This window comes from Drosophila suzukii, chromosome 2L (genome assembly GCF_043229965.1).
Source record: "Drosophila suzukii chromosome 2L, CBGP_Dsuzu_IsoJpt1.0, whole genome shotgun sequence".
NCBI classification, from domain to species: Eukaryota; Metazoa; Arthropoda; class Insecta; order Diptera; family Drosophilidae; genus Drosophila; species Drosophila suzukii.
Window position 1 is genome coordinate 13,426,108 of NC_092080.1, and position 14,613 is coordinate 13,440,720.

At 39.2% G+C, this 14,613-nt stretch overlaps 1 protein-coding gene across 1 annotated transcript in view; it reads left to right on the forward strand.

Annotated features, from left to right (window-relative positions):
- The window catches only part of rdo (reduced ocelli), a 54,171-nt gene that overhangs the window by 22,181 nt on the left and 17,377 nt on the right, over nucleotides 1–14,613 (forward strand). Inside the window, exon 3 of the mRNA XM_017090114.4 lies at nucleotides 755–775. The gene's annotated coding sequence lies outside the window, so the exon portion shown is untranslated. The remainder of the gene's footprint in view (nucleotides 1–754; nucleotides 776–14,613) is intronic.

Below are 14,613 nucleotides of genomic sequence, written 5' to 3' on the forward strand. Positions count from 1 at the left end.
CCACAAAAATTGCAAGTATAAAGTATCTAAAAGTATGCAACAATATTTTTCTCTTATTCCGGAAGTTCGTTCTGAACTTTTTTGCTCACTTTTACTTTATAATTTTTAAATGATTGCTGTGGCACTGCAATTATTTGGGCAATAAATCGTTTATCTCCAAAGGAAAATATATTATTTCGGAAAAGCTTCTCACCTTAAATACCCTTAAAAATATATTTTTTCCCTTTCATTTGAGTTCAAAAGTAAATAAATCATATCGTACAGCTTACATCCATATAATTTATCTATAAAGTACACACATATATTTTTATTTTTCTAAGTTAGCATAAAAACCCCTATTCATTTCATATCTATTTCAAACATAGTCTCCACTAGCTTTAGCAAACAAGCTATTTCCGCAGCTCGTATGCCATTGGAATTAATGTTTCTTTATAAATTTCCCACTCACTCAATGGCACTTTCCCCGGGGCACTTCATGCGTTCATGTGTTTGGCAAAGGTTATGCAGCTGAAAAGGTTGACATTTGCCATTGAATTCGGGGCGTTGTCAAGGTAAGCCTGCTCTCACTGGCCTCAGAAAATATATGTTTTAATTCCAAGATCCCTCAAAACTACACTCGAGCATAAGCCAAGGGGACTTACGGATTTACTTTATACAAATTCCTTGCATGTAGAGCTCGCTGGCTAATTAAAATGTAAACCAACTTGGCCTGGAAAAGTTTATTAATGAGTGTTTTTCTCTTCTTTACTTGCAGGACATCGTAACTATAGCAAAGGTGAGTGTTTGGAAATGAAAGAAATACAAATATTGTGGTAAGGGGCCAGCAATTAATATGATATCAAATAATACCATTAACTCAATATGATTAGCTCTTATCACATAATTATATTAAGACCTAATAAGTTCTTAATCGCCTTATTGCTTTTTACTTTCCTCCCTTTCCTGGTGAAATTGCTTGGAATTTTCTTTTCTTGCTAAAAAACTAGACTCCAATTTAAGTTCAAATTTACGCATTTTTCAGCTTGATAAACCCAGGGCGTTTAATTAGTAGCTAAATTGAGCTTCTGGGCTGTTCAACCCAAAGACCAATTAGTGTCAATAATCAGCAAAGATTTTTCGCCCGCCTCAGCGCCTCTGATCCACTTTTATCGCAATTATTCTTCAATTTATGAAATTGAACACACTTTTTGATGGCCCCATAAATCGGAACATAAAATTCCATAAACGCCGGCTGTTTCGCATGAATTTCGTTGCGAAATGGAAATATGCCATTTGAGGAAACATTTTCTAAAATCCATTTTTCGCCCAGCTCTGTGTTTTTACTTGATTAATTTTGCGGCTATAAAGAAAAATAATGAAATTTCTTTGGGGAAATGAAAACAGAACAGAAAGGTAGCATTTCCCGTGGTTCCTAGAATTGTAACAAAATCAAATTATACAAATTTGCATTTAGTGGGCCAGTGAATGTGCAGAAAAGTAGGCAGCAGAAACTTTTTCCTACACGAATACATTTGCAGCCAGCTGGAAAAGTCTTCTGCCAATGATGATGATGATGGCTTTTACTTTGTGTATTATTTTCTTTGCTAACTAAATTAAAAAGTTTTTCGTGGCATCGGAACTCGATTACAATGAGCTTGTCATGCTGGTTGATGGCCGAATAAACAGAAAATATGTTTATAATATTTTTCCAATTTTGGTTTTCCTAAAACAGATGAGCAACAAATGAGTTGTGCAACAGTTTTTAATTGCCCGCAGCCAAAAAAGCAATCGTTTCAACAATTCAGCCATATTTCAACTGTTTGTTTGCCAGTTTTTCCACTGGGAATGTTTGATTAATGCGAATGTGCGGAAAACTGCGCGGCAAATAATGAAAAATGACTGCCTGCTGCAGACACAGTTTCCCCGGAAAAGAGGCTAAACAACTAAAAACGAGTTACACACACACCCAGTTGCCTGCTTTTGGGCGCTGTTAAATATAAAATTCTATGAATTTGTACGTACATCATTTGAAAATCGTAAAACTTGCAAGTGTTTTCCCCCGTTTATATATATATACTATACACATTCGGTGTGTGTGCTGAGTGAGAGCTGTCATAAACAGGAGGAAAAAGGTAAGCTGTCTGCGCCTTTTCACTGCCGGGGAGTCCTTTTACTTTTATTATTTTTTTATTCCTGTGTAAAGAGCAGAGGCACATGCACAGCCACAAAAGGCGCATCTTTATGTAATTATAATGCCCTGGCAAAATGCTGATGATCCTGCAAGTGCTGCTGACGATGATTACTAAGTTATTTGCCCAAGTTTATGGCTGTGCAAAATGCAAAGGATTTTACACGCAGCCGGGCCATGTGCACAAATTAATAATTTTCACTTGGGCAAATTAAATTTTAAATGAAATTGCCTTGCATAAAATTTGCAGAGCTAAGCTTAAATGTGATATAAGGAGTAAATCTATTTCGGAAGCCTGGCAAATTGCTCTCAATCGCAAATATTTATATTTTTGGCGGCAAAATCAATACTGGGGTTAAACTGGAAGTTGACATGTAACGACATCGTGCCAATGGCTAATGAATGTCAGGGACTGTACACATTGTCCCCCTTCAACTTTCACCTATCTGTCAGTCACTCTCGGCTCGTCTGCCAGTCATGCAAACGAATAAAAACGCTTTTATTGTAATCCGCAATGTCGAAATCCTGCAGCGGATGTTTAGCTAAAGTGCGGACATGGGAAAACTCCTGGGGAAAGTGTATTCCTCTGCTCGAAATATATATGTACCTGGGCTTTATCGCATGCCACGCAGTTATTTTGGGCACACAGTCCCGAATTTTTGTCAGGCAAACTATAAAATTTACCCCCAGGCACACACAGAACCCCAAAAAAAAAGGGGAAAATGGTTTAAGGTCTATTGATTATCCATTGATAAATGGTGAAAAAAGTTTTTTTTTTGCCTCGGCGAGAGTGACTCTGCCACTTCAGGTTAAATAGTTTAAGAATGTCTGCCACATTAAAAAACAATTTCCGCTAAATCACTTTCAGGGCAGCGGGTATGAAAGGGAGGAAGTCATCGCAGACATGACTTGAAGAGAAATTCCTGCAGAGAAATTTCCAGCATAAAAGAAAGTATGACAGTAAAAGTAAGCAACACGCCTTATGTAACAAATCAAGTGCCAGTGGGTTTATCCTCCTCCGGTTTTCCGAATGCTTTATGTCGCTTGAAGGGGAAATATAGAGCTTATTGATTTTCAGCACACCAAAATGCGTGGGAAATGCCAACGAAAGGAACTCACGTGGGTGTATTAAACTCATTTAAAAGTTGCCAAGTTCTTAAAATATAACCTTTGTTTGTTTGCTCTATTTTGGGGTATATTTTTATCTAGTAGTTCATTCAACTGTCTGCTAGACCCCAAGATTTTGCTCACCCTGCGGCGAGAAAACAGCAGCATAAAAATCTCAAAGAAATATTAATAAAAGATGAGCGACATTAGTGTCTTGGTTTCGTTCCCTCCCATTACAGTTTTCCACTCTCACCACCACTTTTCTTTTCGGGATTTTTTGTAAATGTCCAACCCAAAACCGTAAAACGAAGAAGAAAACAACATTTTTACTACTTCCTTTTTTTTTGCTTTTTTTTGGCCAGCGTCTCTAACCTCGAGCATTCTGTTGACCTTTTTCGAAGCTGTTTGGCTTTGGATTTAGCCATTGGGTGCGAGCTGCTTTAAAGGGTCGACGAATGCAAAAAGAAAATGTCATAAATTTGTAACACTTTTGCGGGGGATCCAGACAAGATGACGAACATTCGGCCGGATGAGAGAGAGAGGGGTATAGGGATGGGGAAAAGGACAGCAGACGCCATGCTCGAATTGTTTTCTCAGAAACAGTGTTGTAGCTGTAGCGATTTTTTGAAAATTATACAAAATATGTCAGAAAACCATAGTAAAATATAGTAATTTTTTCGAGATTTCAAATAATTTATTTTAAAAATATACCTATGTCAGTTTCCATATTTCAATATTAATAAAACCTTCAAGTTTATAATAATGTCACTTAAATTTTGGTAAACGTCGGTATATTTTAAAATTACTATATTATATTTATATTATTTTTAAAGGTAATTAATTGTTTTTGAATGATTGTCTTGATCACAACCTTTTATTGAAATAGTAAACGTTTAATAAAATAAATACATGGAATAGTCAAACATTTTAGACTATTCATAACTATTTTTCAGCTGTAGTTCCCAGCCAGTTTTTTATGAAATGTTTACCAATGCTTAACCATTTTCACATCCTAAGTAGTGACAACTCTATTCGGGAGCATTTTCCCTGGATGAGCAGAAAGACAAACAGGAAAATGCGAAACTTGGCCTCCGGCACACAATTTGTCACACATACAGGGCACATAAATTATATATACACAGGGCTCGGAGATGACTGGACTTTCTGGTTTCGGTTTTCGGTGTCATATTCCGATTCTGCTTTTCTGGCCCACAGCCTAGTTTGCTGGGCCATTTGATTAATAAATTGTTTAGAGCACAAACTTACTGACTTGTGGCTAATAAAATATGAATGCTGAAACTTTGCGGGCGGCAGCATCAAAGGCCAGACATGAGTCGCAAATTAGTCATGCGCATATATGGCGAGTAATTTATGTTTGCGTTGATGTATGTGGCCCAAAGGCAGTCACATTTAACCCCAGTTAGCATTAGTAAGTTGCCCCATATGCTTTCCCGGCGAATTTCCATAACGAAACGAGGTTTGAGCCGGAAAAGCCAGCATGGCCATTCCCTTTTGCCCTGCACTGCGTATGCGTAATTTGATTTTTCTTTCCTTTTCCGTTTGGGCAATGATTTTTACGCCCTTCCACATTTGACGCTTTTCTGGGAAAAAAAATGTTCATTCCTCTGCTTTTTGTTTGGGTCGCCTTTTTGATTACATCTCAATCAATTGGTGGCAGTTTTATGTTTGCACATTTCAACATCTTTCGGCTCTTCAAATGTTCATTTTTACGATGCCTGCGGTGATTCTGGTTGGCCCATGAAAATTTGTAAACATTTCATGTCCTTTTTTGCCTTTTTGCCCTAAATCGCATTTTTTTTTGTGAGAGCGTAAAAGTTTGTTTATATCGAATTACCAATTTATTGTATTGTTGTGATCTCTTCGAACTTTTTAAAAATATTTAAAATTGATTTTGAAGTTGCTATGCCTGGAATACAATTAAATTTTATTTGAAGTAACCTAACAGCAGTAAGAACAACAATTAAATACATCTTTAATATAATCAAATATTTTCCATAGAAAGAACTTAAAGAGCTGTTTACAAATTCCGTTTGAAATGCGTCCATTTCATTTGGCTGCCGAAAAATAAAAAGAACCTAAACAAAACAGGGCCTTGGGGCCCGGCGTCAGTCGGAATACAATTCAATTTTGTTTAGCAAAGAAATTTGCCTGCCCTGTTTTGCTGGGCCGGGGAGAAAGCTCACTGATCTGAAAAAAAGGGCCAAGTTATTTTATAAAATTATATTTCATCTAGCAGGAGGCACGGAGAAGGCCCAGAGCCCAGTGAGTCGAGTGGCAGCATAATTTTCATTCAATTTCGCTCATTCGTTTAGCGTTTTGGCCAGGTCACCGGAGTGCCTTTCCCTCGGTATGCATTCATGGCTATTTGCCATCATTTGTGTGTTTATCCACTTAGAAAGGGAGCGATTTGATTTCCCGGTAAATGAGGCATTTTCTGCAATCAGTTTGCATTGACTGGGGGCCCTTAATTCTCAATCCCCAGTCCCATTTCCCAGCATTTGGCCAACGAAGTTTTCACTTGTATTTGCAGCTTCATTAAACCGAGTTGTGGTCGCTCGTGTTATCCGCACCTCACTTTGACTGGAAGTGCACTTTTAGCTCAAATTTCCTTTTCTTGTTGGCAGCAGCAGGCTTCTTTGTTCTCTGTGAAACCATGGAGCCCAGGATGTGGCTGATGAGATGACGAGGATGAGGACTTGGATGCCCCGGGCCTGGTCGCCCCACTTTGCCGGCACTAAAGTGTTAAATCGCATAATTATGTCTCTCATGACGCGCACTTCACTAAACTGCAAACTTATTTCGCGGCTGCCTTTGGCATCGTTTGTTCTTCGCACTTTTCCGCACAGCTAAGCCCTCCAAGGATAAAGAAAAATGATGAAATTACACCAAGGACGGCACACTCTTAGAAAAACTTGTACATAAATTATAGTCTTCACAAACCCTTTTGCTACTCTGTAATTAAATTTCAGATAGCCCCAGTCAGTATCCAAAAGTCGACCCCATTTTCCTTTTTTCTCGACTCTCACATGCTGCCAGTTCCTTTGTACTCGGGCTCTTTTATTTTCCTTTCCACTTTCGCATAGTATGCGAATTTTCTTGCACTCGGAGGCATTTTCCTTTGGCCATGTGTTTGCTTTGTCATCCGAGGCTCGGGCTCGACTTAATTATATTTTAAGTTGACTGCTTGCATTAATACGCGTTGCGCAAAAAGGAAAGCGGAAAATAAAAATTGTTTTCCCCCGACACTCGCACAGAAAGCAAAAGTTTCGGCCCAAAGCTTAATGACTAAATTGAGAGCAAGTTTGCCCAAGTTCTCAACACACATTAAAGGCAAATAATTTGCATACCCAACCCAACGGCCAAATAAACTCGAGAGTATTTCACCAACTATTTGAGTGAAGCGTAGGCGGAAAAAACCAGGGGGAAACGGAGTCTTTAATTGCAGGGTCCTGGGCGAGAAAAATGGCTTGTAATAAATCTCGGCGACCACTCACGGAAAACAGGTCCGGGCGGGAAAGTATCCTTAAAGTATCCTTTAAGATAAGACCCACTACAGGCGCTTATCTGGGCGTGAATGCCATGATGCCAAATCCCTTGTCGGCAATTCGAAACATTTAAACAGTGAGCCGGCGACTGAGGCTGAGATTCTCGGCTTTTCGTCCTGGCAACGCCCGGCAAAGTGGGCTCCTTTATTGGGCTCCTTGTTATGGCCATGTGGCCAGCTCCTAATCTATAAAAAACCAACTCCAACATATGCGTGTGGCTGCACAGAGGGAAATTCCCTCTTTGTTTCCCAGCCAAGGAAGCAATAACTTTAAACCAAAATGTTCTTATGGCAACACCTATCATGTATAAAAATAATTTTACAGCCCATAGAAAACACCAATAACATAAGTAGATTTCTTTTAAAAACAAACATTGTGTCAAAAAAATATAGAACATTTTTTCTCAGTGATGGTGTGAGTGCGTGGGCGGTAGAAACTGTTGCGTTGGCCTGGAAGATAAATGTTCGCTCCTCGTTTTCGGTTCCCGGGAATAGTACATTAGGGATATTAACTTGAAACACTTCCCACATAAAGGTATTGTTCGACATGTGTCATGTTCCTTTGAGCCTAGTAATTTCGTTTGTATTAACATTTAAATTGTTTACACCGCACTTAGCCAATTCTTTTGCTCTATCAACTCACAAATATTAACTTTCAATTACCAGATGAGTATATCACGCTGGCAGAACGCGTTCACTCAAGCGTGTGGGTGAAAATGTCGCTAAACATAAATGGTTTAAGACTCAGAGACATCAAAAGGAAGCCCAATAAGGATATCCAATATTTGACAGAAGGAAACGTTAATGGTTTCGAGCCTAATTGATTGAAGGACTCATAAAACCGCAGCCGAACATCCGCTTCAAGGACTTTGTGGCTTCCCTTACATCGAAAAGCATATACAATTAGCAGGGCAGCAAACATCTAAACATACACACTTGACAGATTATTTAGACAGACTGGCAAGTGGTTCTTAATGTCTAATCAAATACAGACATAAAACATATATAACATAATGGTTTGGAAACCATTTTTGAATTCAGTCATTTTTGTTACATTCAAACAGGCATAGCTGTCAACTGTACTTATCCGCACAAGATAGATTATTTGGATAGTCTGACAAGTGGCCCTAATGCCTAATTAAATATGAGGGCAGCGATGATGTGCGGCTTTACTATGGCCTTTCGCATTCGCCTGTACAAACAGTGCGGCCCACGAGGCGTATGCGCAATGCACAGACGTCAAAGTAAATTTTGCGAAATTCCGCTTGAATTGCGCACTGATGATGACAACGAACGGGAATAGTAGCGGAAAATGGAAAGCTAGAGAGGTGGGAAAAGGCGAGGGGAACTTGAAAGAGGTTGGTGGTGTTGGGGAAAACCGGAAAATGGGGCACAAAAAAAGTCCTGTCTGACTCGGTTAGAGCGCAAATCGGTAAATTGCAAAAACATGCTGCCGTCCTTGGTGTGAGCGAGGGGCTCCTTGATTGTGTTTTGGTTGGCAGTGTTCCCTTAGCCGTTGAATGACTGATGAATGAGCTGAAGTGCAGGCCCCCCGAGTGTAAGACTTTGAGTATATGAGTTTACGTCGACGCTGGAAAGCAAGAAAGGCATGCAAACAATGCCTTTAAAGGCGGTGAAATGTGCAGGGCGAGGCGGGCCGGTTCGGAAAACTGGAAAAGTGCTGAGCGGAAAATGGGCAGTGACAGGGACAGAAAGACAGCTACCGTCTCGTCCTCGGAAACGGAGATGGAGAAAGAGACAGGGAGCGAGTCCTCCGTCAAGGATTTCCCACGTGCTGCTCGCTCCAAGGCTCTGGCATGCCTTTTTGCTAATTAGAAAATATTTGCCAGCACACAACAGCTTTTCAGGTGAAAAATGATTTCGCAAAAGCTTAAAGTTGGAAATTTTGTGGGCAATAGAAATTTATGAAAGGGCAATATTATTATTATTATCTAATGCTAACTTATAGTTAAAACTTTAAGCTAACAGTGGGTTTATTCTAGAGCAATAGCAACAAAAGGCCTTAAGCTCGCTTATGGTAATTTAGTAGTGATGATTATATTTTACAATTTATTATATCTTATATAATATGTTCGAATTGTTAAGAAAGGGCAATAACTTCAATGGACTTTAAGCCTTTTATTTTAAACTTTTGAAAATTAAAAAGTGCATTAAACAGACTCGTAACTTAGCTAAAGGAAGTGCAAGGGAGATGGAGATATGCACGTAGAAATTCCGCTGTTTCCGGTATTGCACACTTTATTTTCTAATAACTTTTTTATGAATGGTTTGATTTGAACAATTTTTGGCATGAAGATGGGTATTGATAATCAGAACAAAATATTAAAAAATATTTAATAATATATTTATATTACAGACAGGTTTTAGCGTTATGGAATGCAAGAGTCTCGAGAATTTGCGTGCCAAATCAAAGCTTTGTAGCTTTTATAGTTTTTTTTATACTTTTTAGGGTCGAAAACGCTTTCTTCTACCTGCTACATACTTTCCGATAAATCTATTATACTACTTACTCTACGAGTAACGAGATGTAATAAGACTGTTATTGGTAAGGTATAAAGAATAAGCTGATAAGATTTCTATTTCGAGGAAAAAACTGAACAACAAATTGGGTTTAATCTGTTATCGATGAGTATTGCATAGTTTTTTCATTAGAGTTTTTCCAAGTATGCCACACATATCACATACTCCCACGCTGACCCGCATTCGTGTGCCAAGCATCCCATAAATAATTTCATTTCCAGCGTCGACTAAATTGAATTTTTAATCATTATGCGAACAGCAACCCCATCGCTGGGGTCATATCTCATAAAGTGAGTGTGTGTGAGTGAGTCATAAAACGAAATTACACGCATATATCAGGGCATTTTGGAGCAAGGAATCTGCACAGCGAAAATGGCGAGAAAAAATATATATAGAACAGCAAAGACTAGAATTGTAGTTTTAATTAAAACGAGCAGCTAGTTAATGGAGCAGTTTAGAGCCAATGTTGTTAACACTTTCCACCCCAGTTTCCTGCTATTTTCATTTGGCAACAAACTTATCCGGCTGAGCGGGTTAAAGACGCTTTAAATGGCTAAATGAGATGGGGGAGAAATTCAAGGGTGCGGTTGCTGTTGCTGTTGCCATTCCATCGCGCATCTGATATTGCAGTAGCCAAAAGCGAGATGAACAATGGCGGCGGGGATTTCCCAACTAAGCCCGAAAGCTTTAAATGCGCACTTTGACACAGACACAGATACACAGGCACACACACTCTAGCATGGGGAAAACGTAGAAAAGCAGACACCAGCATTACTGGCACACCGCAGGCACCACATGGCGTATGAGCAACGCGCTGCCAGTCGCCATTTGCCATATACCATTCACCATTTACCATTTACCAGGCCTTTAGCCACGGCTTATCTGTCCAGCTGCACAACGACTAATAAATGTGTGTAAATTAGTTATCAAAGCCAGCGGATGCGGAAGGAAAGGGTCCTGCGCTTAATCATAACCTCGGCTTAATTAATACGCTTTTCCCTGAAGCCCGCTTAACGTCCGCCGGCTTAGAGTTGATTAATATTTTCTGCAGTGCGGTTGTAAAAATAATTCCGCTCAAAAGGAAAAAAGTGGGGCTTACACATGTCAAGTAACTCATGAAATTCATCAACAATAATAATATGCTTGAATAAGTTTTTTGAAAAATATGTTTTACTATACAGAGAAAACTCTAACGTTCTCACTTGAGTTGAAAATGTTCTTAAAAATAGAACGATATTTCTAAGTTAAAAATGTTCTTATTTTTCTCGAATCAAGTTGAATTGGCGGTATTTGCATATATCTCAACAAATAAACTTAATTTCGTTCTAATATTGAGAACATTGATACCAAAATGTACTTACACAGATTTTAAGAAAGAATGCTCTTATTTCAAGAACAATATTTTTGGATATTTATCTCCGTGTACATTTTATTAAAGTACATAAAAGGTCATATGTTTTCAACTTATATTTTGATAAAAATATTAAATTTATTTTAAATATTGTTATTATACTCGACAAGCATAAAAAATAGTAAAAATCATTATAAATTAAATGGAAATTAATTACTTCAACTTCGGTACTTATCGAGCACTTATGAATGCCATTGACTGTTGTATTTTTGCCCGACACTCTCCCGCCGAAGTGGGGCCATTAATCATGTTGTTTCCCGTAATTTATGCAGTCAGAAATGCCATAAATGACGCGGGGTCCTGCGCTTTATTCTCGGTCTGTCACAATTTGGTTCCACAGCGAGTGCCTGTCAAAGTGCTCATTAATTCATTCAACTCTGGCCCCACCCCAGCCCCTAAAAACTAAACGAGCATTATTTGGTGTATCGCGGAAGTTCCCCCAAATTTGCATTCATCAATTTGCTACCCAAGTCGCTGTCCCGGCTTATTATTTCAATCAATTGCGGAAGGATGGACTGGAGAGGAGGGAAAAACCCAGGGAAAAGCTGGGAAAAGCAGCAGATTCAGTGAACCGTTGATGACCTGCTTTTTGTCATCATCCCACTGCCCTTCGTCTCGTTATGGTATTTTGTTCGAATTGACGTGAAAAGAAAATATGTTTTCCCTGCTCCGCTTTTCCCAGTGGCTCCCGTGAATGCCTTCGCTAATTTATCAATGGCAAACATTTTGCAATGGTAAGTATTATTTCGCCCCGTTCCCGACAAATGAAAGTGGGCCAAGGATCCTTGGACTGTGTCGTCGTTTAATATTTATAACAAAAGCTGAAGGCCACTCGGACGCATTTTACTTTTGCCAATGGACTGTCACTGAGCGGCTTTTTAATTACGTTTTCCGATTGCCAGGACCTCAAACCGCTTTCTTGCAGTTCAAATATTTGCCGCATAACATTTTTACGAGGCATTTTTCCATTAAGATTTCCCCCTTTTCCGGTTAAAAAGTGTCAGTATGTGTGTGTGTGAGTGCAGCATTGTATTGACTTTTAAACACATCAACCGCAAATACCGCATCGGATATATGAGAAAACTCAATCAAACTGTTAATCGACTTGTGGCCCGTCGCCAGGACCCATACCCATCCCTCCTTTTACAGGATGCGATCCCAGCGTTGGGTGGTTGGAGCCGGTCCCTCACCCTTTTTGATTGTTTTTCCATGAATTTCCAACCATAAAATGTCAATAATATGTTTGCTATAGGCACACCCAACCTCTGGCCCCAGTGTCGTAAAAATTCCGCATGTGTTTGCTCTGCTTTCGAGGCCTCCGCTTCATCCAGCAGCCATCAACTCTCGGCAATCGACCTGTTCAGTGTCAATAGGCAATAATAAATATTGAAACGTGTGGCGATGAAATTGAACAGCTTCATTCGCTTTGAGTGGGCCGCAGAAAGGGGTCAAGAGGATAGGCCCTGATTTGATGGAGTTTAAACAAGTCAATTCCATTAACAAGTCACTGTGGGAAAAAGTGATGGCCATCTAGTAGAAACGAAAAGGAAATCTTGGTGTCAATTTACTTGACTTGCTATGAAACAGATACAAAAAAATGTACTTAAAAAGCAATTTTTATTAAAAAACCTTTAAACCATGTTTAGTAATAATTAGGCAAGGAGATTAGGTAATATTAAAAATATATCGTTATTTAATTTGTATTAATAAATCAATTGTTTGACCCAAGAAGTACCTTTAAAATCATCTATTTTGAGTAATGAACATCGATTATTGATGATAACCTACTTTAATTTGAATTTCCAGAGGGAACTGCCAATTCTCATTAGCAATTCATCCACCGACTTAGCCTTGACACGAAAAGGTTTAATTTTAGTCTAGGAACAATCTGGCTTAGAAATGCCTGTGGATGTCAAATCATGTTCGACTTTTCCAATTGTCCTTGCGGCTTAGTGTTAGCTTCCATCCTCAAATCGACAGCAATTTTATTCAATCATTGAGTTAACAGCTCTCCCAAGGCCAAAGGTCTGCGTGGTAAGAGTTTCCAGATCATCAAGAGCCATCTAACTTAAAGTCTGTGATTTAATTGGAGTGACTTGGCGTCTCGAATAAGTTAAATTAAACGAGTCTAATGAAGAGACGGTCGCATGTGCGGCGAAGAGATAAAGGACTTAGCCCGTGGGCTCCTTTTGTGTCCTTTTGCAGGACCTGCCACAGTGAGGTGGTGTGTGTGTATGTTTGTGGGGAGCGGTGGCCAAATGAACAAGCGGAAACAATTAGCGATGTAGCCATATTTGTAACATGTTGTTTGGCCATCTCTGCCTGCCCTGGAATTCCGGTCTGTAATTAAGAGTCTCATTAAAAAATAATAAATTTAAATGGAAACATCTTCTGCCTGGCCTGGCCCTTCGCTTCTCCCTGCGGCCTTTGTTTGCCCGCAGACAGTCTCGAGTGCTCTTCAAGAATCTCAACTCGGGCTTAATTGAAAAATTTGCTTCGCAAAATTTAAAGCCAGCGAAAAGTTTTGCAACTGCAACTCAAATAGAAGTCATGGAAACAAGTGGAAATTGGGACTCCTTTGTAATCGACAAATTGGCGCCTTTAACCAGAGCAAAGCTGACAAATCGAAAAGTTTCGCCAAAGGTCCAACTTTATTTTGTTTTGTAGGAACAGAGAAAGTTTTCCAACATTCCGGTTTGCCAAAATCCAGTGACATTCCGCCCACCGCAAAGCGAATTTTTAAAGCATTTACGGAATTACCTGTTAAAACTCATTTGGTCTGCTGGCAATTGAATAAAAATAAATGCCCGGCATTGTGTCCGCTGTCAGCTCAAGTGGCATTAAAGTGCATTTAAAATTAAAGCCCCCCGGACACACACAAAGTGCATTAAAATCAGTGAAACCAGTTGGCGAGGTGCGGGGATAATTAAAAGTTAAGCGAGGAGAAGCGACAACATTTGAGGCGATCCTTTAATTCAATCAGGGCGCTATTAGTACGCCATAATCCTGCGCCTCGTGCAGTTGGTATTTCTTCAGCATTTGCAATTCAATTAGGGCCAGAAGGCGGAAAAAAGAGGGCCCAAAAACAATGCACTCACGCGGCGTGAAGCGTTAAAAATGCAATCAGAGGGCAAACAAAGCGCACAAAAGGAGCCGTTGCTGTGGCTGTGACCATGACCAGACTCAGGTAGGAACTAAAACCGGACAGGTGCCACGACTGTATATCCATTGCCCCCCTTCTTTTTTTTATATCCACCTGAAAGAAAACCGCGGCCAAGACGATGATGACGTCGCCCGGTCCGCTGAAAGTTAATATCTTGCAACGCTTGGCCAAGTGAAACATAAAACAGTCAGTACAGTCTGTAAAGTCGGTATGGTTCGTAAGTTGAAATGGAAGTGGAAGTGAAGGGTTCTTGAAATACCAAGTTAAGCACAAAGACGTTGGAGAGAAGCTGGCCACACGCAGTTGCTGAATTTCGAGCTGGCGAAAGGTAAATGGATTCATTGGAAATGCCCTTTAATGCCGCCAAAGATCAATAAGGGCAAAGAACTAATTGGAATCAATACCTCGGCGAGGGAAACGGAAGAGGTTGCACTGAAAAAAGTCTTAAAATAAAATATAAACATTTGAAATTAAATAAATAAGTTTTTAAAAAGTAAAATTATTATTTACCAGGTCCATTTTAATCAAATGTCATCACTTAACGAAAGCATATCGATTTAAATTAATTATTATGTTGTGAATAAATTTCCAAAGATAAAATATTTCTACTTCAAAATTATAAGAAAATGTTATTTTATTAAAATTATTTTTTAAAACTT